This window comes from Odocoileus virginianus, chromosome 26, assembly GCF_023699985.2.
Source record: "Odocoileus virginianus isolate 20LAN1187 ecotype Illinois chromosome 26, Ovbor_1.2, whole genome shotgun sequence".
Classification (NCBI taxonomy): Eukaryota; Metazoa; Chordata; class Mammalia; order Artiodactyla; family Cervidae; genus Odocoileus; species Odocoileus virginianus.
The window spans coordinates 21,698,760-21,721,998 of NC_069699.1; the positions used below are offsets into that span (position 1 = coordinate 21,698,760).

At 38.1% G+C, this 23,239-nt stretch overlaps 1 protein-coding gene across 11 annotated transcripts in view; it reads right to left on the minus strand.

Annotated features, from left to right (window-relative positions):
- The window catches only part of CNTN4 (contactin 4), a 971,999-nt gene that overhangs the window by 850,444 nt on the left and 98,316 nt on the right, over positions 1-23,239 (minus strand). For 3 of the 11 annotated variants that reach the window (XM_070455647.1, XM_070455648.1, XM_070455640.1), the window contains exon 1: positions 1,808-1,947. The exons of the other annotated variants lie outside the window; for them this stretch is intronic. The gene's annotated coding sequence lies outside the window, so the exon portion shown is untranslated. Of the gene's footprint in view, positions 1-1,807; positions 1,948-23,239 lie in introns of those variants that run through there. 11 annotated transcript variants of the gene reach the window in all.

Consider the following 23,239-nt stretch of genomic DNA (forward strand, 5'->3'; position numbering starts at 1 on the left):
CTTGCTCTAAAACAATAGCATACCAGATGCAGGAAACATTATGAGTGACAACATAGAAAAACAAATGAGAGATTGTATTTATCTAAAGTCAAGTAGTGAAACACAGAACTCATTTAAACTTGTCTTCTGATGGTGGAAACAATATTCTCCTGGTAAATGGAAAGGAAATGGAAAGAGAATCTACAATTAGATGTAGGAAGAAAGTTGTCATAGGGAAATAAATAGAATCATGGCACGAATTTGGCAAAGCTAATTCCATTAACTTTAAGGTCTATAATTCTGAAAAATGCCATCTTTTATTGGGGAATATTTGATAACTTATGATCCAGCTCAAAACAACCATAAAAAATAATGCTTAAATCAGCCTCCAATGTGAATAATAATCATGAGTTATAAGTAAATAAACAAATCTGTTATAAATTACATTGCCATAATTACAACAAAAACAAAGTCATATTTTTTATTTCCTTTTATTGTTAATACAGGCCAAAATTTAAGAAAACTCCAAGGAGTGTAGAAAAGCCAAGACAGAGAACTGTCCCAGGTTAAGGAACTGGTTGAAATAAAAATCACCAACTCTTTTGCTTCAGAGTTACTGTTCACATCATGCTAGACACATGAAAATTAGCACTGCAACAGTTCACCATTTCCATGCATCTAGGCCTTCACAGATGAGCAGATCTGCCTCCTAGGAATGTGTTGAGAATTAGCATCTGCAAGCTCTGAGTAAACCTAGGGGACAGCTGAGCCCAAAGCCTCATCACTTCTTTAAACATTTAACACCTTCAACTCTAGGATTCTCTTTAACAGATGTTCCTCACATCCCACATGTCAGCACAGCTTCCTACAGTTCCTAAATATAGAAAACATGATGACACATTTTGGTCCTAACTGATAAGAAAAACTGGAATTGCCATAGGACCGTCTGATAAGCCACTCCTAGCATGATGAGATATGGAAGGACTTCATTCCTGAGAGAAAAAGGTGGGGGAGAAGAATGGTGAATCAGGAACAATCCTCCTTAGTTACGTCTATATTTTACTCTGCCTTTATAGCAGAAGAAAGGATCCCTTTGGTTTAACACAATAAACACAAGTTTCAGAAAAAGTATACAAGGTAAAGAACCAGCAATAAGGAATTTTTACAAATATTTAAACCAGTTTGCAAATCAATTTCTATACATCCAGACCTGGGCATGTATGGGAAAATAGCAATTATTAGACTTAATATTTTAAAAGAAAATTACAAAATATATACCTCTTTCCAACTTCTTTAAAAATAGAAACATACCATGATAATTTGATCTCAAAATGCACATCTATAAACTTTCACTTTATCTGTAACTGGTTCGATCATTAAATTGGGTTGTACATTTAAATTCTTGTGCTTTTATCTCCCCTTAACTCCTCCACAGAAAGCTGTGATTGAATTGATGGCGTCTCTTCCTAACTTTAGGCACACGCCAACCTCTTTCATGCCTCCAGACACTCTGTACCTGCATCCCTGGCCCCCTGTAATCTTCTCCTTGATCTTCGCATGCCTGCTTTTCACATCCTGTGAAACTCAGCTGAAATATTTTCTTCTAAAAAACACTGGCTTTCCCTTTAATACCAATTAGCCTCTATCCATGTAGCAGTCCACGTAGCCCTCTCTTCCTTCCCCTTCAGTCACAACATTGCTATCACTGTACCTCTTTCTTATCTTCACACCACTTCTCCATTTGCTTTTGCAAATTTAGTTATTTATCTCTTAACATTTCCTTCTGAAGACTTTTAGCTCCACGAATGGCAGATCTATATTTACTTACTGCTCTTGGTATACCAACAATTTTTGCTGTTGTTGGTCAGTCGCTCAGTCGTTTCTGACTCTTTGCCACCTCATGGACTGCAGTACGCCAGGCTTCCATGTCCTTCACCATCTCCCGGAGCTTGCCCACACTTAGGTCCACTGAGTGGGTGATACCATCCCACCATCTCATCCTCTGTCATCCCCTTCTCCGCCTGCCTTCAGTCTTTCCCAGCATCACTGTCTTTTTTAAAGAGTTAGCTCTTTGCACCAGGCAGCCAAAGTATTGGAGCTTCAGCTCATTTGAAGGCACTCAAATATTTTTTCAAATAATATACATTGTGTATCTTTACATCTGGATTGCTACAGAAAGTTAATTATAGCTTCATGAAAATCTTTTTTCTTAACGCACTGTTTTATTTTCCAAACTTTATAAAATGAACACATGTATTTGACTTGTAAAATCAAGGAAAATAAAATCTGCTTTTGTGAGGGTTGCTTTCCCTTTAAAATGCTATTCTTAGGGCTTTGGTTTTCTGATAACCTCCATATATTTAGGTCAAAAGCAGTCATTTACTGCTTGATGTTCAGAATACAGGTATTAGTACATCTATGAAGATGAGGTTCACATTAGTAAAGAAGAAATTGAAATATCTGATAGCTCTAGAAATGATCATGACCTTCAAAACTTTCTGAAGGAAGAAAAATAGGTGTCAAACAATTGACAGATTTTGTAAAAGAGTATAACAAACAGCATGAAACCACTTTCAGGAAAGACAGCAATCAATCTTTTTCTTAAATGGTATCAATGGCAGCGTCCACAGCAGAAAGCAACTTGTTGGGAACCAGATCAGCCCTCCAGGCCAGGAAAGTGCCAGGAGAAGTACCATGCAAGCATGATAACAAAGAGCAACCTTCCTATATTATAGACAGGAAGGAAGTCCAAAAGAAGATAAGGCATTGATAAAGGATGGGGAAAAGCCCTGTTGCACCGAAGTCCCAAAGAAGCAAACTAAAAGGGGATGAACTTTAATCCTTGAAAGAGAAACTTTAAGAAGTTAGATAAAGTCTGAATCCTACATTTAATGTCAGATCCTAAAGGAATAGGTTTTGAGACAGAGTATTCTACTTCTCAGAATGTGGGTCCAAGTACATGCCATATTAAAAAAAAAAAAAAAAAAAAAAAGTCTTGTTATTTGAACTAAGTCACAAAGTAAAGGCCAGACTAGCAACAGGTATAATCCACCCACCGAGTGGGTGGTCTACAGAGTAGTGGGCTATAGCTCCCTCAAACTTATTACAAAAGGGCAAGATCTATTCAAAAAAAGTAGATGAGGCTGAGCCTGCAAGGATTTCAAAACGTTGTAGCTATGGGGTAAGAAAGTATGTGAACCAAAACCAGTCAGGGCATAGTATCAACTATAATCAAAACAAGAGAAGTCTTCAACACTTGGTGTGAATGTCAACTGGTACAAGCACTTCAGAAAACAATTCACTGGTGTATCTAGTAAAATCGACACACATACCATACAACTCAATGATTCAACATCCGTGGGTGTGTTCTTAGAGAAACGTTTACATCATAAGCATGTATGCATCTGAGGATTTGTTGCCATTGTTAAAACGACATTTTTTAAACTAAAATGACTAGCCATATGAGAACAGATAAGCATCATGTGATTCAGTCAGACACTAGACTATTATACTGCATTTAAAATGAACTACTATGAGTGTTGATCATACTGAATATTGGGAGAAAGAAAGCAATTAGCAACAGGATAGGCACTGTGTCATGTTTATAAATTTTAACACAAAATAGTGTGTGTATATGTATATATACAAACATATTAGTATAAAAAGATGTGTATAAAAGTATAAATATTTGAATATGAAGGGAAAACACTTAAACCAGGATAATTAATACCTCTAAAGAGGTAGGAAGGAGACTTGGGTGAGAGGAGCTTCATTTGTATCTGTAACTTAAAGGTTTGACTGTATCTATAATGAAAATGGTTCTAAATAAACAGCAAAGTATTAAATTGTTTTCAAAGATGGTTAAGAATACATGGATATGAATTAGTATTATCTTCTATAGGATTTATCTCTATAATATTTATAACTTTAACAATCAAAACGATAAATTTTTTTTTGCAGAACTTCTTTTCAACTTAACAGCAATATTTAAATTACTGTTAAGTAAGATCTCACATTACATTTAACAGTACTGAAGAGTAGGCACACTGAGATTTACTTATTGTGTACTTACTGAAATACAGACTGAGTCCATACTCCAGTAGAAATGCTCTCTTATCTAAGGCTTTGATAGTCTTCACATAATCAGTGTGGCTGACTTTATATGATAGTTTTCATAGAATCCATGCTCTTTTACTGACTTTGTGGTGGTGGGGGGGGACAAACTTTATGTTGTCAAATGTCATGTTAGGAAGATTCATACTATAATGTCAACTTATAATGTCAAAATTCAGTCATGCATAATTTCCTCCCTTTCATCTGAGAAACTCTCTTACCACCATTACTAATTTTTGAAAGGAAAAGTGAAAGATGGGGGTGGCACTATCCCTTTCAAGGGAAAAAGTGACAGATATTTATAAAAGTTCAATATTAAACAAATGTAAACCTGATCAGTTGTTGATCACTGCTATCATGAAGACACCATTTAAGATTTATTACTATAATCTACTCATCAACTGTCCAAATTGAAGAAGAAAATAACATCAACTGATCTGAAGCACTGGATTATCTGAGGATATAGGAATACGCAGACTTTAAATGAAGTATTTGTACTCGTATCCCCTTAAGCTGCACTGAACCAAATTTTCCACACTCAAACCTTCTAGCATTTTCTACCCTCATTTCTGAAAACACTAAGGATTACAGAATGGCAATCAGTCCATTCCAACCCCACCAAACAAAAATTAAGTCCACTGATAAAGTTGTTGCTAACCTCATCCCAGTTTCTGTAATCTTAGATGTGTACAACTAAGTCACTCACAGCAAAAATACATCTTTAACTGATTCACTTTGCTATTTTGTTACTTTATGCTGCTGGGGAAATTATTTCCAATAAGAAAAACACTATCTCATTTCACCAATGGACTACTTAACTTCAGAAAAACAAAACCTGCTTTTCAGGGGGAAAGCAGAATTGGGTGATTGGCAGTTGGCAAAGCTGATGCGAGCCTGGTGAACACTTGATCTGTTGGCAACAGAAACCCTTACACTGCACTGCACATCAGCATCAGCTGAATTTGAGACCTTGGCAACATGAGCGTATTCATTAATATTGACTGCTACTTCTCAGTGGAGAAACACTGCTGAAGGTACAGGTGTAGATCATTCCAACTTTTTTCTTAGAAAATAACACACATCTGTTCACTGTAAAGTAATTACTGAATGGTAATTAGGACTTAAGCACTGGGGTTTAAATAACAAAAGGAGTTTTTAGGACTTGGCCCAAATAGAACAAATGAAATCTCAAGTTCTGTGCTATTTCACAATATAGCTTCTGAGAGGCAAGGAGTGGAACAGAAAGAACACCTAACTACCTAACTATGGGCTAAGAGCTTCAGGCTCATAGTCCTTGCTCCCAACCTGACCAGCTTGTGAAGCTGAGCCATATATCTCATCCCTCTGGACCTGAATCTCCTCACCCAGAAAATGGGGAACTAGACAAAAGGTGACAACTCTCAACTCCACCATTTTAGGTGTCCCCTGACTTTCAGATACTTTAAAACAGTAATTTCAGTCAGTAGGTCAGGTTCCCAATTTGCTATCCAACACCAGACCAACCACATTATTAATTAAATTGATGCCAACTTTCTAGATACCTAGAAAGTTCAGGTATATCTAGAAAATCAGGATCATCGAAAAAGCCAGAGCTTCAGAAAAACATCTATTTCTGCTTTATTGACTATGCCAAGGCCTTTGACTGTGTGGACCACAATAAACTGGAAAATTCTTCAAGAGATGGCAATACCAGACCACCTGACCTGCCTCTTGAGAAACCTGTATGAAGGTCAGGAAGCAACAGTTAGAACTGCACATGGAACAACAGACTGGTTCCAAATAGGAAAAGGAGTATATCAAGGCTGTATATTGTCACCCTGCTTATTTAACTTCTATGCAGAGTACATCACGAGAAAACCTGGGCTGGAGGAAGCACAAGCTGAAATCAAGATTGCCGGGAGAAATATCAATAACCTCAGATATGCAGATGACACCACCCTTATGGCAGCAAGTGAAGAGGAACTAAAGAGCCTCTTGATGAAAGTGAAAGAGCAAAATGAAAAAGTTGGCTTAAAGCTCAACATTCAGAAAACTAAGATCATGGCATCTGGTCCCATCACTTCATGGCAAATAGATGGAGAAACAGTGGAAACAGTGGCTGACTTTATTTTGGGGGGCTCCAAAATCACTGCAGATGGTGACTGCAGCCATGAAATTAAAAGACACTTACTCCTTGGAAGGAAAGTTATGACCAACCTAGACAGCATATTAAAAAGCAGAGACATTACTTTGCCAACAAACGTCCGTCTAGTCAAGGTTATGGTTTTTCCAGTGGTCATGTATGGATGTGAGAGTTGGACTGTAGAGAAACCTGAGCGCTGAAGAGTTGATGCTTTTGAACTGTGGTGTTGGAGAAGACTCTTGAGAGTCCCTTGGACTGCAAGGAGATCCAACCAGTCCATCCTAAAGGAGATCAGTTTTGGGTGTTCACTGGAAGGACTGATGTTGAAGCTGAAACTCCAATATTTCAGTCACCTGATGTGAAGAGCTGACTCATTTGAAAAGACCCTGATGCTGGGAAAGACTGAGGGCAGGAGGAGAAGGGGACGACAGAGAATGGGATGTTTGGATGGCACCACCAACTCGATGGACATGGGTTTTGGTGGACTCTGGGAGTTGCTGATGGACAGGGAGGTCTGGCGTGCTGTGGTTCACGGGGTTGCAAAGAGTCGGACACGACTGAGCGACTGAACTGAACCGAACTGAACTCAGCCCAGACAGTGCATAAAAACATGGACTGTTAGGCAGACCTGGTATTACCATATTTAAGCCTTAGTGTCTTATTTATAAAAGAGGAATAACACCCTCTTGTGGGAGAGACTGGCTCCTTGTTTAGCAAGGTTATTTCCTTTCCCTATTGCACCAACAGCCAGATTACATATCCCAGACTCCCTTGCAATTAGGTGTAACCATATGACTGAGTTCTCACCAATGGCACATGGATAAAAGGACAGATACCTTTTCTACGTAACACCATTATTGCTATCCTCACGTTTTTTTCTCCCATCTTGTGTCAGATGGAACACAAAATCCAGCAAAGGTTTCAGAAACTCTGTGAAAGGATAGACCACAATTGGAAGGACACATGTATAATAAATGGTTAGGTGAAATAAAAACATCTATTCCATGGTGCTTGTGGCTTACAGCACGAGGTAACCCAACTATGTGCTCCTGTACTAGGGCAGTTATATGTATTATATACAGGGAATTTTTTGGTGGTCCAATGGTTAAGAATCTGCCCTTCAATGCAGAGGACAAGGAGGGAGGGAACATGCTACGAGGAAACTAAGATCCCATATGCTGTGGGGCAACTAAGCCCTTGCACCACAACTATTGTCAGCGAAAGGTCCTGCATGATGCAACTAAGACCCAATGCAGCCAAATAATACATTAACTTAACAAAACATTACATGCAAAAATCAAATGAAAATTCTTATCACAGTGTTCAGAAACAATGCGTATTAAACTTCTGCTAGCTATAATTTTTTATCACCTTTCTGATATTTATCAGTTGACACATCTGTATATTTTTTTTCACTTTAGTTAATGTCAAATTGCAGAGACACCATAAGTGACCAACTGCTACAGCTAAGTCACGTCAGTCATGTCCGACTCTGTGCAACCCCATAGACGGCAGCCCACCAGGCTCCACGGTACCTGGGATTCTCCAGGCAAGAATACTGGAGTGGGTTGCCATTTCTTTCTCCAACGCATGAAAGTGAAAAATCAAAGTGAAGTCGCTCAGTCGTGTCCGACTCTCAGCAACCCCATGGACTGCAGCCCACCAGGCTCCTCCATCCATGGGATTTTCTAGGCAAGAGTACTGGAGTGGGGTGCCATTGCCTTCTCCGAAGTGACCAACACACATATTTAAAACAAAATAGACTCTAAAAGTAATTCCTAATATTGCTGACTAACAAATCCAAATACTGTCCAAGAAGAAACAAGTATGGCTTTCTTCTTCTTTCAGTAAAAATTCAATGCTTAAAAAATGTTATTTCACGGTAAAGGAGAACTCACATTCATTATTTAGAGCACACTGGCACAAAGGTATATTGATTTCTAGGTTTTATAATGAAATTTGCTTGATGTGGTTTTCTTCACAAATGAAATGAACATTGACCTGCCTGATTGCATATTGACAATAAAATCATCCTTAGATACAGAAGCCTTTGTAGATACTGTCAAGGAAAGTTAGACATGATGAACGGGCTCTTTTATAGGTTGACAATATTAGCGTTGATCCTAACTTTGATCTTTCCACATGGTTTAGAAAGAGCAGGCAGAAAGCGATTAGTTCTCTACTACCTCACTTTACTTCAAAATAATCCTGCTTCAAGAACTTACTTGAGAAGAAGGGGGAGAGAGGGCCCATGGAAGGAAAAAGCACATTGTAAGAGTTTACAACTACCAAACAAACACAGGTGAAACATTCTCACCTGTCAGTAAACATAACTGCCTAGGAAAAAGAAAAAAAAAAAGACCAGAAGAGCTAAAATACTCGGGCAAAGTATTGAAATGTATTCAACTGTTTTGCATTTCCTCAAAATGAGAATTTCATCTCTCACAATTGCTGATTAAGTGTTTCTGTGGTTATCTGCATAGGATACACCATCTTATCCACTCAGTACAGAAGTTTATTTAAAAATCTTACACAACTGCAAAGGCAGAAACAGTTTTCTGAGAACTGTATACATGTCACTTGCTGAGACAAATATTATTTCTGTTGGATTCTGTGTTTCTAGTATTATTGTTTGACCTTCAGAGGGAAAGAACTGTTAAAACTGCACAAGCACATTCTTCATTCATTACTGGACAGCTAATAAGTGCCTGATATGCATTCAGCTCAGTTCAGTTTAGTTGCTCGGTCATTTCCGACTACATGCACTACAGCATGCCAGGCCTCGCTGTCCACCACCAACTTCCAGAGTTTACTTAAACTCATGTCCATTGAGTCAGTGATGCCATCCAACCATCTCATCCTCTGTCATCCCCTTCTCCTCCTGCCCTCAATCTTTCCCAGCATCAGAGTCTTTTCAAATGAGTCAGTTTTTCGCATCAGGTGGCCAAAGTATTGGAGTTTCAGCTTCAACATCAGTCCTTTCAGTGAACACCCAAAACTGATCTCCTTTAGGATGGACTGGTTGGATCTCCTTGCTATCCAAGGGACTCTCAAGAGTCTTCTCCAACACCACAGTTCAAAAGCATCATCTCTTCAGCGCTCAGGTTTCTCTACAGTCCAACTCTCACATCCATACATGACCACTGGAAAAACCATAGCCTTGACTAGATGGACCTTTGTTGGCAAAGTAATGTCTCTGCTTTTTAATATGCTGTCTAGGTTGGTCATAACTTTCCTTCCAAGGAGTAAGTGTCTTTTAATTTCATGGCTGCAGTCACCATCTGCAGTGATTTTGGAGCCCCCCAAAATAAAGTCAGCCACTGTTTCCACATCTATTTGCCTGATACCTATTAGGCTCTTAAAAAAATAAAAAAGATATGATCCCTGCTCTTGGAGAACTTATAATTGAATAAGAACTTGACTGAGTTCTATCTAGGCCCAAATTGGCTTCAGAAATATACAAGTTACTACAGATCAAGTCTCAAGTTCCTGGTGGAAGTTACAGTTGGAGAAAAACTATGTGGTTCTTAAAATGATCAAATAAGAGTAAAATTAGGTTGGTGCATCCCACTTAAATCAGTGATCACATTTTTAATTTTCAGAGTATTTCATAATCAGAAGAAAAGTTAAATAGTGGTATTTAGTAATTTTAAATTTTTTATTATTTAAATATTATTAAATAATCCATTGGATATGACAGAAAATCATCCAAATAATAAAAAGCATAGTAATAAGGCTAAAAAGCTTTTTGAAAGTCAACAGTTCATAGGAAAAGACAATACTAAAAGAATGTTAAAGATAATTCATTTTTACATGCATTTTCCTCATCTTTGTTAATAATAATAATTCATGATTTGAAAAAAGTGACTATTGTAAGGAAATCCTAACTATATCCCACTCTACATCCATCAGCTACTAATAAACACTTAAACAGAATAATATCTTTAGTGAGTTTCAAAGTAAACATATTTCATATAATTCGAAATTGACAGTTATGAGATTTTCATGTTATTCAGACCAGAAATCCTGTCACGGACTTACCCAGATGTCTGGTCGTTATGATGCTATGCTCCCACTGTGCAGGGCGAGTGTTCAATTCCTTGTTGGAAGTGGGATCCTGTATGCCACGTGACATAACCCAACTTTTTTTTTTTTTTAGTACAGCTCCAGAAATACTGTCCTCACTCAGCTTTCTCAATGTCCATTCAACAAACTGCTATTTCAAAACCCAATGTTAAATGGGCCAAAGAACTCAACAGACATTTCTCCAAGGAAGACATACAGATGGCTAACAAACACATGAAAAGATGCTCAACATCACTCATTATCAGAGAAATGCAAATCAAAACCACAATGAGGTACCATTATTCGCCAGTCAGGATGGCTGCTATCCAAAAGTCTACAAGCAACAAATGCTGGAGAGGGTGTGGAGAAAAGGGAACCCTCTTACACTGTTGGTGGGAATGCAAATTAGTACAGCCACTATGGAAAACAGTGTGGAGATTTCTTAAAAAGCTGGAAATAAAACTGCCGTATGACCCAGCAATCCCACTTCTGGGCATACACACCAAGGAAACCAGATCTGAAAGAGACACATGCACCCCAATGTTCATCGCAGCACTGTTTATAATAGCCAGGACATGGAAGCAACCCAGATGCCCATCAGCAGACGAATGGATGAGGAAGCTGTGGTACATATACACCATGGAATATTACTCAGCCATTAAAAAGAATTCATTTGAATCAGTTCTAATGAGATGGATGAAACTGGAGCCCATTACACAGGGCGAAGTAAGCCAGAAAGATAAAGACCATTACAGTATACTAACACATATATATGGACTTCAGAAAGATGGTAACGATAACCCTATATGCAAAACAGAAAAAGAGACTCAGATGTATGGAACAGACTTGTGGACTCTGGGAGAAGGCGAGGGTGGGATGTTTCAGGAGAACAGCATTGAAACATGTATATTATCTAGGGTGAAACAGATCACCAGCCTTGGTTGGGTGCATGAGACAAGTGCTCGGGCCTGGTGCACTGGGAAGACCCAGAGGGATCGGGTGGAGAGGGAGGTGGGAGGGGGGACTGGGATGGGGAATACATGTAAATCCATGGCTAATTCATATCAATGTATAACAAAAACTACTGTAATGATGTAAAGTAATTAGCCTCCAACTAATAAAAATTAAAAAAAAAAAAAAAACCCAATGTTACTTCAAGAATTGACAGGGTTGCTATTTCTCTGGCCACATTGAATTTATCCAAAGTGGTGTCTCACCTCCTTCCAGGATTCTGAAACAAGATTAGTACAAGAACATTTTTCTTATGTGCCCTAAGTCTAAATGGACAAGCTCTCCTATGGCCCAAGCGATAAAGGATCTGCTTACAATGCAGAAGATATGAGTTCGACCCCTAGGTCAGGAGATCCCCTGGAGAAACAAATGGCAACCCACTCCGGTATCCTTTCTTGGAAAAACCCATGAATAGAGAAGTCTCATGAACTACAGTTCATAGGGTTGCAAAGAGTCAGGCATGACTTAAGACTGTCTGTGTGGAAAACAACAAACTGGAAAATTCTTAGACAGATGAAAATACCAGACCACCTTACCTGTCTCCTGAGAAACTTCTATGCAAATCAAGAGGCAATAGTTAGAACCAGATATGGAATAATGGACTGGTTCAAAATTGCAAAAGGAGTAAGTCAAGGCTGTATACTGTCACCCTGCTTATTTAACTTCTATGCAGAGTACATCATGCACAATGGTGAGGTACCAGAATCACTAGAATCAAGACTGCTGGGAGAAATATCAACAACCTCAGATATGCAGGTGATACCACTCTGATAGCAGAAAGTGAAGAGGAACTAAAGAGCCTCTTGACAAGGGTGAAAGAGGAAAGTGAAAAGGTTGGCTTATAACTCAACATGAAAAAAATGAAGATCATAGCATCCGGTCCCATCACTTCATGGAAAACAGATGGGGACAAAGTAGAAACAGTGGCAGATTTTATTTTCTTGGGCTCTAAAATCACTGAACAAGACCCAGTTTCCCCCTCAGTCAGGTTCTCCCATCAGGAAGCTTTTGTAAGTCTCTTATCATTATCCATCAGAGGACAGACAAAATGAAAACAATGATTACAGAAAACCAATCAAACTGATCACATGGACCACAGCCTTGTCTAAGTCAATGAGAAAATGAGCCATGCAATGTAGGGCCACCCAAGACAGACAGGTCATGGTGGAGAGTTCTGAAAAAACGTGGTGCACTGGAGAAGGGAATGGCAAACCCCTTCAGTATTCTGGCCTTCAGAACCCCTTGAACACTATGAAAAGGCAAAAAAGATAGGAAACTGAAAGATGAACTCCCCAAGTCAGCAGGTGCCCAATATACTACTGGAGAACAGTGGAGAAATAACTCGAGAAAGAATGAAGAGTTGGAACCAAAGCAAAACCAACACCCAGCTGTGGATGTGACTGGTGATGGAAGCAAGGTCCAATACTGTAAAGAGCATTATTGTATAGGAACATGGAATGTAAGGTTCATGAGTCAAAGTAAATTGGAAAGGGTCAAACAGGAGATGACAAGAGTGAATGAACATCAGCGTTTTAGGAATCAGCGAACTAAAATAGACTGGAATGGGTGAATTTAACTCAGATGACCATTATATCTACTACTGTGGGAAGGAATCCCTTAGAAGAAATGGAGTAGCCCTCATAATCAACAAAAGAATCTGAAATGCAGTACTTGAGCACAGTCTCAAAAACAACAGAATGATCTCTGTTTGTTTCCAAGGCAAATCACTCAATATCACAGAAATCAAAGTCTATGTCCCAACCAGTAATGCTGAAAAAGCTGAAGTTGAACGGTTCTATGAAGACCTACAAGACCTTCTAGAACTAAGATCCAAAAAAAATGTCCTTTTCATTACAGGGGACTGGAATGCAAAAATAGGAAGTCAAGAGATACCTGGAATAATAGGCAAATGTGGCCTTGGAGTACAAAATGAAGCAGGGCAAAGGCTAACAGAGTTCTGTCAGGAGAACGCACTGGTCATAGCAAACACCCTCTTCCAACAACACAAGAGAAGACTCCACACACGGATGTCAAAAGATGGTCAATACCAAAATCAGATTGATTATATTCTTTGCAGCTGAAGACGGAAAAACTCTATTCAGTCAGTGAAAACAAGACTAGAAGCTGACTGCGGCTCAGATCATGAACTCTTTATTGTAAAATTCAGAATGAAATAGAAGAAAGTAGGGAAAACCACTAGACCATTCAGGTATGACCTAAATCAAATCCCTTATACAGTGGAAGTGAGAAATAGATTCACAGGATTAGATCTGATAGACAGAGGGCCTGAAGAACTATGAACAGAGGTTTGTGACTTTGTAAAGGAGGTGGTGATCAAGACCACCTACAAGAAAAAGTAATGCAAAAATGCAAAATGGTTGTCGGTGGAGGCCTTACAAATAGCTGTGAAAAGAAGACAAGCCAAAGGCAAAGGAGGAAAGGAAAGATATAACCATTCGAATGCCGAGTTCCAAAAAATAGCAAGGAAAGATAAGAAAGCCTTCCTCAATAATCAATGCAAAGAAATAAAGGAACACAATAGAATGGGAAAGACTAGAGACCTCTTCAAGAAAATTAGAGATACCAAGGGAATATTTCCTGCAAAGATGGTCACAATAAAGGACAGAATTGGTATGAATCTAACAGAAGCAGAAGATATTAAGAAGAGGTAGCAAAAATACACAGAAGAACTGTACAAAAAAGATGTTCAGGACCCAGATTACCACAATGGTGTGATCACTCACCTAGAGCCAGACATACTGGAATGTGAAGTCAAGTGGGCCTTAGGAAGCATCACTACAAACAAAGCTAGTGGTGGTGATGGAATTCCAGTTGAGCTATTTCAAATTCTAAACGATGATGCTGTGAAAGTGTTGCACTCAATATGCCAGCAAATTTAGAAAACTCAGCAGTGGCCACAGGACTGGAAAAGGTCAGTTTTTACTCCAATTTCAAAGGGCGATGCCAAAGGATATATAAACTACCAAACAATTGCACTCATCCCACACGCTAGCAAAGTAATGCTCAAAATTCTCCAAGCCAGGCTTCAACAATACGTGAACCGTGAATATCCAGATGTTCAAGCTGGATTTAGAAAAGGCAGAGGAACCAGAGATCAAATAGCCAACATCTGTTGGATTATCGAAAAAGCAAGAGAGTTCCAGAAAAACATCTATTTCTGCTTTATTGACTATGTGAAAGCCTTTTACTGTGTGAATCACAACGAACTGTGGAAAATTCTTCAAGAGATGTGATTACCAGACCACCTTACCTGCCTCTTGAGAAACCTGTATGCAGGTCAGGAAGCAACAGTTAGAACTGCACATGGAACAACAGACTGGTTCCAAATAGGAAAAGGAGTATATGAAGGCTGTATATCGTCATCCAGCTTATTTAACTTATATGCAGAGTACATCATGCTAAATGCTGGGCTGGATGAAGCACAAGCTGGATCAGGATTACCAGGAGAAATATCAATAACCTCAGATATGCAGATAACACCACCCTTATGGCAGAAAGTGAAGAAGAACTAAAGAGCTTCTTGATGAAAGTGAAAGAGGAGAGTAAAAAAGTTGGCTTAAACCTCAGCATTTAGAAAACTAAGATCATGGCATCTGGTCCCATCACTTCATGGCAATGGAAACAGTGACAGACTTTATTTTCCTGGGTTCCAAAGTCACTGCAGATGGTGACTGCAACCATGTAATTAAAAGGTGCTTCTTCCTTGGAAGAAAAGCTGTGACCAACCTAGACAGCATATTAAAAAGAGACATTACTTTGCCAACAAATGCCCATCTGGTCAAAGCCATGGTTTTTCCAGTAGTCATGAATGGATGTGAGAGTTGGAATATAAAGAAAGCTGAGCACAGAAGAATTGATGCTTTTGAACTGTGGTGTTGGAGAAGACTCTTTAGAGTCCCATGGATTGCAAGATCAAACCAGTTCATCCTAAAGGAAATCAGTCCTGAATGTTCACTGGAAGGACTGATGCTGAAGCTGAAACTCCCATACTTTGGCCACCTGATGCAAAGAACTGACTCATTGGAAAAAACCCTGATACTGAGAAAGATTGAAGGTAGGAGGAGAAGGGGATGACAGAGGATGAGATGGTTGGTTGGCATCACCAACCTGATGGACATGAGTTTGAGTAAGCTCTGGTAGTTGGTGATGGACAGGGAAGACTGGCATGTTGCAGTTGATGGGGTCATGAAGAGTCGGACACAACTGAGCAACTGAACTGAACTGAAAATCACTGTGAATGGTGACTACAGTCATGAAATTAAAAGACAATCGCTCCTTAGAAGACAAGCTATGACAAACCTAGACAGCATATTAAAAAGCAGAGACAGCGCTTTGCCAACAAAGTCCATAAAGTTATGATCTTCTACATACAGATGGCTAACAAACACATGAAAAGATGCTCAACATCACTCATTAGCAGAGAAATGCAAATCAAAACCACAATGAGGTACCATTACACGCCAGTCAGGATGGCTGCTATCCAAAAGTCTACAAGCAATAAATGCTGGAGAGGGTGTGGAGAAAAGGGAACCCTCTTACACTGTTGGTGGGAATGCAAACTAGTACAGCCACTATGGAGAACAGTGTGGAGATTCCTTAAAAACATGGAAACAGAACTGCCATATGACCCAGCAATCCCACTCCTGGGGATACACACCAAGGAAACCAGATCTGAAAGAGACACATGCACCCCAATGTTCATCGCAGCACTGTTTATAATAGCCAGGACATGGAAGCAACCTAGATGCCCATCAGCAGACGAATGGATAAGGAAGCTATGGTACATATACACTATGGAATATCACTCAGCCATTAAAAAGAATTCATTTGAATGAGTTCTAATGAGATGGATGAAACTGGAGTCCATTATACAGAGTGAAGTAAGCCAGAAAGATAAAGACCAAAACAGTATACTAACGCATATATATGGAATTTAAAAAGATGGTAATGATAACCCTATATGTAAAACAGAAAAAGAGATGTACAGAATAGACTTTTGGACTCTGTGGGAGAAGACGAGGGTGGGATGATCTGAGAGAATAGCATTGAAACTAGTATACAATCAAGGGTGAAACGGATCACCAGCCCAGGTTGGATGCATGAGACAAGCACTCAGGGCTGGTGCAGTGGGAAGACCCAGAGGGATGGGATGGAGAGGGAGGCGGGAGGGGGGATCGGGATGGGGAACACATGCAAATTCATGGCTGATTCATGTCAATGTATGGCAAAAACCACTACAATATTGTAAAGTAATTAGCCTCCAAGTAATAAAAATAAATGAAAAAATTAAAAAAAATAAAAATAAATAAAGTTATGGTCTTCTAACAGTTATGTGCTGATGTGAGAATTGGACCATAATGAAGGCTGAGTGCCAAAGATTTGATGCTTTCCAATTGTGGTGCCGGAAATGATTCTTGATAGAACCTTGACAGTAGAGAGATCAAATCAGTCAATCCTAAAGGAAATCAACCCTGAATAGTCATTGGAAGGACTGAAGCTGAAGCTGAAGGTCCAGTATTCTGGCCACCTAATGGGAAAAGCCAACTAACTGGAAAAGACCTTGAGGGTAGGAAAGACTGAGGGCAGGAGGAGAAGGGGGCCACAGTGGATGAGATTGTTGGATTGCATCACCAACTCAATGGACATGACTTTGAGCAAATCCTGGGAAATAGTGAAGGACAGGGAAGCCTGGTATGCTGCAGTCCATTGGGTCACAGACATGACTTAGTCACTGAACAGGAATTAGTCTAAATGGAGAGGAAAAGTTTAAAAAATAATTGTTCTTTCTTAATATAACATTATTTGTTTAAAACCCAGGTTTATTAACTTTGGAACATGTATATAGTTTTAAAAGCCACCCAGAAACTTTACTTTGCTTACCCAATAAACCAGCAAGCAGAAAAGCACAAAAGTGCAAAACTTCAGGAAGAATCTGTACACAAATTCTATAATTGCCAAAGAAATAGTTTTATTTCCTATTTTTAGGATCAAAAGAAAGACTTGTATATTATCTCTGTGTAGTTGCATGTAACTTTATTTAATGTGTATAGAAACATCAAAGGCATTAATCCATTGTTAAGATTTTAAGGCACTGTAAGTTTGTGAATAATTAAAATAGATGTATGCAGTTATTGCTGAGTAATGAATATGTCAAAAAATATGAATTTTACTGAACCTATTCATTAAGTTCTGTACATCAACGACCTTAAAAGTTAACCACTTCTCTTCATTTCTAAGTATTTACAAGTACTCCTCATGGATTAAAACAATGAATAAATACAAAATACAAACTATAAAATTTAATTTTCTATGAAATTTAATAATTTAGAAATTACAATTCTTACATTTATAAGGCTGAACCTTTGAATATATAGATTTAAAACTTACAGATACAGTTCACATGCATAAGTTTATGATGACTTTGCAAGAGAAAAAAGAAAATAACTTGAAGAAAGCCTATTTTGTATATTAACTACATATCCTGATCCACATTCTGATCTGCTCTTACTGGTTAAACAACTCTAGGCTTGTAATTTAAACCTATATGTTAGTTTTCTTATCTCTGTAAAGGGGTTTTGCCAAGTATTTTATTTGTTGGCTAGGAAAAGGACTATAATTGATCTGAGCTGGACAACTGTAGGGCATTAACTAGATCACATCTCCTTTGAGTAGAGCTTTCAAGGGGTTTGGAAGGTTAGGGAACCTATAATGTTCTGACTTTTTCTTTTTTCTTTCTCTCAATATGACTGTTTGGGATAATGAGCCGACTCAACACAATCCTCCTACCTCCATGCATGGTAGGCAATACATGCACCTACACAAGAACAAATCTGAGCATGGACTTCCCTGGGTGTCCACTGGTTAAGAATCTGTGCTTCCAATGCAGGGGGGTATGGGTTCAATCCCTGGCTGGGGAAGTAAGAGCCCTCATACACAAGTTCTTTATGTATTCATGTCTTGGCTATAGTAGAAAAATGTTGCAATGAACATGAAAATATAGATATCTATTCAAGATCCTGTTTTCATTACCCTTAGATATATACCCAGAAGTGAAACTGCTGGTTCACATGATAGCTGTATTTTTTCCTTTTCTTTTTTGAAGAACTTCCATATTATTTTCCACACAAACTGAACCACTTTACATTCCCATCAACAGTGTATAAGGGTTCCCTTTTCTCTACATCCTCACTGATACTTGTTATTTCTTGTCTTTTTGATAACAGCCATTCTAAGAGATGCCAGGGAAAATCTCATTTTATCTTCAATTTGCATTTCCCTGATGACCAGTGATATTCAGCACATTTTTATGTGCTCATTGGTCCTTTATATGCCTTCCTCTGAAAAATGTCTATTTAGTTCCCCTGACCATTTTAACTGAATTGTCTTTTTTCTATTGAATTTAATGTCTTTATATACTTTTGACTCTTATTGAATATATGACTTGCAAATAGTCTCTCCTATTCAATGCCTTGGCTTTTGGCGTCAAGTCCGAAAAATCATTGACAAGACCAATCTCAAGGAAGTTACTGCTTATGTTTTCTTTCATGAGTTTTATGATCAAGTCTAATCAATTTTGAGTTGACTGTTTTGTGCATGATAGGGGGTCCAGTTTCATTCTTCTACATGTGGTTGTCCTACAGCATTTAATAGAGAGATTATCCCTTCTCCACTGTATATTCTTGGCTCTTCTGTTGTATTAATAAACTAATTGCCCATATATCCATGAGTTCATTTCTGGGCTTCCTAGTTTGGTCCATTGATTTATGTATCTACTCTTAAGCCAATGCCATACTGTTTAGTTTGATTACTATAGGTTTAAAATATAGCTCAAAATAGGAAAGTGCTATACCTCTTGCTTTGTTCTTCTTCAGATTGCTTTGGCTATTGTCATTTATCATTTTGCCATTCCATTCATATTTTAGGTTTTTTTTTTTCTGATTTCTGTGAAAAAAATGTTATTGGAATTTTGATAGGGAATGACTGTACTCTGTAGATCACCTTGCGTTGTATGGATATTTTAATAATATCCTAATTATTCCAACTCATGAACACAGGATATCTTTCTATTTATTTGTGTCTTCTTCCATTTCTCCCATCAACTGTTTCTTTCAACAGTTCTCAGTACACAGATCTTTCATCTCAGAAGTATTTTACTCTTTTTAATTGAGTTGTAAATGGGATTTTTAAAAAATTTTTCTTTCTGATAATTTGTTATTAGTGTCTAGAAATGTGACTTATTTTTGTATATTGATTTACTTTATTTTTTGGCTGCATCGCACAGCTTGAGGGATCTTAGTTCCTTGATCAGGGATTGAGCCTTGACTCTGTACAGTGGAAGCACAGAGTCCTAACAGCTAGACCACCAGGGAATTCCCTGGATATTGATTGCATATCTTGCAAATTTATTGTATTTGTTTGTTAGTTCTAACAGTTTCTTGGTGGAGTCTTAGAAATTTCTATATATAATATCATGTCTCCTGAAAATAGAAACAGTTTTACTTCTTCCTTTCTGATTTGGATGTCTTTTATTTCTTTTTCTTGCCTAACTGCTCTAGCTAGAGCTTCTAGTACTATATTGAAAGGAATGGTGAGAATTCACCGAGTATGTTAGCTGTGGGCTTGTCATGTATGGTCTTTATTATGTTATATGTATTTCCTCTATAACCATTTCATTTAATGTACGAGTGTGTGCATGTATTTTTTATATTAAATTGTGATTTTTACCCCAAAAGGTATGGTCATCCCCGGATTAAATAAGCAACTAATAAATTGGTAAATAAGCAGTTTTGCAGGTCAGAGGATTACATCTGAAGTCCAAGTGCCCTCATTAGCCAACTATGTATCCTCAAGCAATTTATTTAGTTTCTTTGGATCTTACATTTTTATTGCCTGAAAATTGAAGGAAATGAATTTTCAATGATGAGTAAACACCAGAAGAATGGTGTAAAAGAATGCTATCTCCTTAGATTTTGGAAAACCTGACCTCAGTGGGTTCTAACATCCCCCTCAGGTTTCAAATTCATTTGGGTAGGGTTCTTAACCCTCCATTAGGTTTCAAATCCACTTAACAAATTGACCCTTTCTTCTTTAACATCCCTGAATGTAAGTTCAAACTAAAGGTAAATGACTTGCCCAAGGTCACAGAGGTAAGAAGTAAAGAGGATGAAATTAGAACAAATACTTCTAACTCCCATTTCCAAAATTTTTCTAAGAAAAATACGTGCGAGAACACATTAATCTGATAATCCTGCAACTTTAAATAAGAACTAGGAGCCTCAATGTTAAGCAACCTTAGAAAAATGCAGTTGTTCTCCAACCAGAAAACATCTTGGGGCTGATATATACTCTTTTTTTTTTCAGTTTTATTTATTTATTTCTTTACTTTACAATATTGTATTGGTTTTGCCACACATTGACAAGAATCAGCCATGGGTGTAATGTGTTCCCCATCCTGAACCCCCCTCCCACCTCCCTCCCCATCCCATCCCTCTGGATCATCCCAGTGCACCAGCCCCGAGCACCCTGTCTCATGCATCGAGCCTGGACTGGTGATTCATTTTACATATGATAATTTACATGTTTCAATGCCATTCTCCCATATCATCCTGCCCTCGCCCTCTCCCACAGAGTCCAAAAGACTGTTCTATACATCTGTGTCTCTTTTGCTGTCTCACATACAGGGTTATCATTACCATCTTTCTAAATTCCATATATATGCATTAGTATACTGTATTGGTGTTTTTCTTTCTGGCTTACTTCACTCTGTATAATAGGCTCCAGTTTCATCCACCTCATTAGAACTGATTTAACAAAGAACTGCTTAATAGCTACTGAAGCTAGAGGAAGAAACCAAAGGTGCTCTTCGAAGGGGAAAAAAGTCATATACTTCCCTCAAAAAGCAAAAGAAAAATGTCTGTAGGATGAAGTCTCATTTTAACAAATGAGCCTAAGAGCTTAAGAGCTTTGTTCTTCTGGTTGAAGACACTGAAAGTAGCCTTCTTTATAACATTTAAACCACTTTAATATAATTTATATATAGCGGGGTGTATAATAACTTGAGAGAATTGAAACAGGAAGAGACTAAGAATTTGTCAAATGAAGAAAATCATGTACTTTTTCACTATCAGTAAACTGTCATAAATGTTTCTCTCTACCTGATAGATTCTCTCATACAATATTTGAATGCAGAGATAAAAGTCTAGAGCTTTTAAGTGATAAAGACTAAAAACAGGGGAGAAAAATGTCCTTTTCTCGCCAGCAGTATATGTCAGCTGAAGGATTCTCAGGCTTTACATTCGGAAATCACTTCCTAACACTTAAATCTTGGGTATTTCTAAGCTGTCTGCTTGACCTGGCCATCTGAGTAAGCGGGCCTTCTGAAAAGAAATGAATCTCTTGACAACTGGTTATTTTTAGCAATGCTCTGACAAAAGTTTAAGTAGTCAATGGGTAGAGGAAGAAAGAACCTGGAGGTAATTAGCAACTTTGCTAATTAATTCTCTATATTTGAAGTTTTGCATTTTTAATTCTCCTCTTGTTTATTTGAATTGTTGATTAAGTGATGCTCTGCCAGCTAATGTATGCATTCACCTAGCCATTGATTACTTCAAATGACTGCCTTGAATATTTATCGCTAGTTAAATATTTTAAGCTTTTACCAACATTATCTTATACCCAATTAAGAACTCATTGAGGCAGGGTTTTTTTTTTAACCTTTCTTTCATTGTAGGGAGTGTTCTTAATCACAAGAATAGCTGCCTGTTTCCCTCATTTTGAGGCATAAGTTCTGGGAGGGAGCTGCCCTGTCCTGCGGGAGGTTACTAACAGGAGCTTGGTACACAGCAGAGCTGGGGTGGATGCTGACTGCTGGAGAAGGAAGGGATGGAGAGCATGCTGCCGCCTCTGGCCTCTCTCTCCAGCTCCTTTAATTCCCTTGGCATTCCTTAGGGGGAAAGGTCTCACAATGCCCCTCAAGTCTCATGTTCTCCCACCTACCATTTTTCTTTTAAAAATAAAATTAATTTTCAGTGAATTTTATAATCAGTCTTTCTGCAAAACAATGTAAAATGGTGGCTATTGTGGAGTCAGAATAAACCTGGAAGCAATTTTTTTTTTTTTTTCATTTCTTTTCTGCTACTCTACTGAATGCTGCTGGGACCACTGTGCAAAGTACCATGTTCACAATGCGCCACAGCCATTCATTCAGAAAAGAAGGGACAGTGGTAATCACTGGGCTGCAAGAATTTATTGTCTGTGCGCCAACAGATACTGTAAAATTGTGGCATCAATAAAACTTCATATAGAATTTAAAGCCTCCATCGGACTTTGCAACATATTATTTAAGTAAATCCAGCTGTCCTATGCATTGTAGGATGTACAGCTTGGCCCCTGGCCTCTACCAACTTGATACTAAGAGCATCAACTCCAGACACAGTTGTGATGATTAAAATGGTCTCTAGTCTCCAGACAGTGCCAAATGTCTCCAGGATCTGGGGAGGAGGGAATGATAGCAAATCAACCCCAGTCAGAACCAGTAACATATCTATAATTTGGATTTTTATGAAGGGCCCATCACCAGAAATTCAAGTGATTTATCCATGTTTACAAAGACTTTGATTCCTCTCTTCACTTAACCTCCACAAACTATCAGTAAATATTTATTAAGATGGTACAACAGTAATTTTGGTTTTGCATTGTTGAAATTTGCCATTGTATACTGGAAAATATCATTAAATAAATGTGATTATGTTGTACATCACTTTAATGTAAGTTCTCACTTTATTGCTTTGCTAATGATTTATTAGTTGCTATTTATTTTATTACTTGTTATTTATTTTATATATGTATTTATATGTATATTTATGTATTTTAAACTATGGAATTGATGTTAGACAAAAAGAAAATTTGAGCAATTTTCTTACTCAAGTT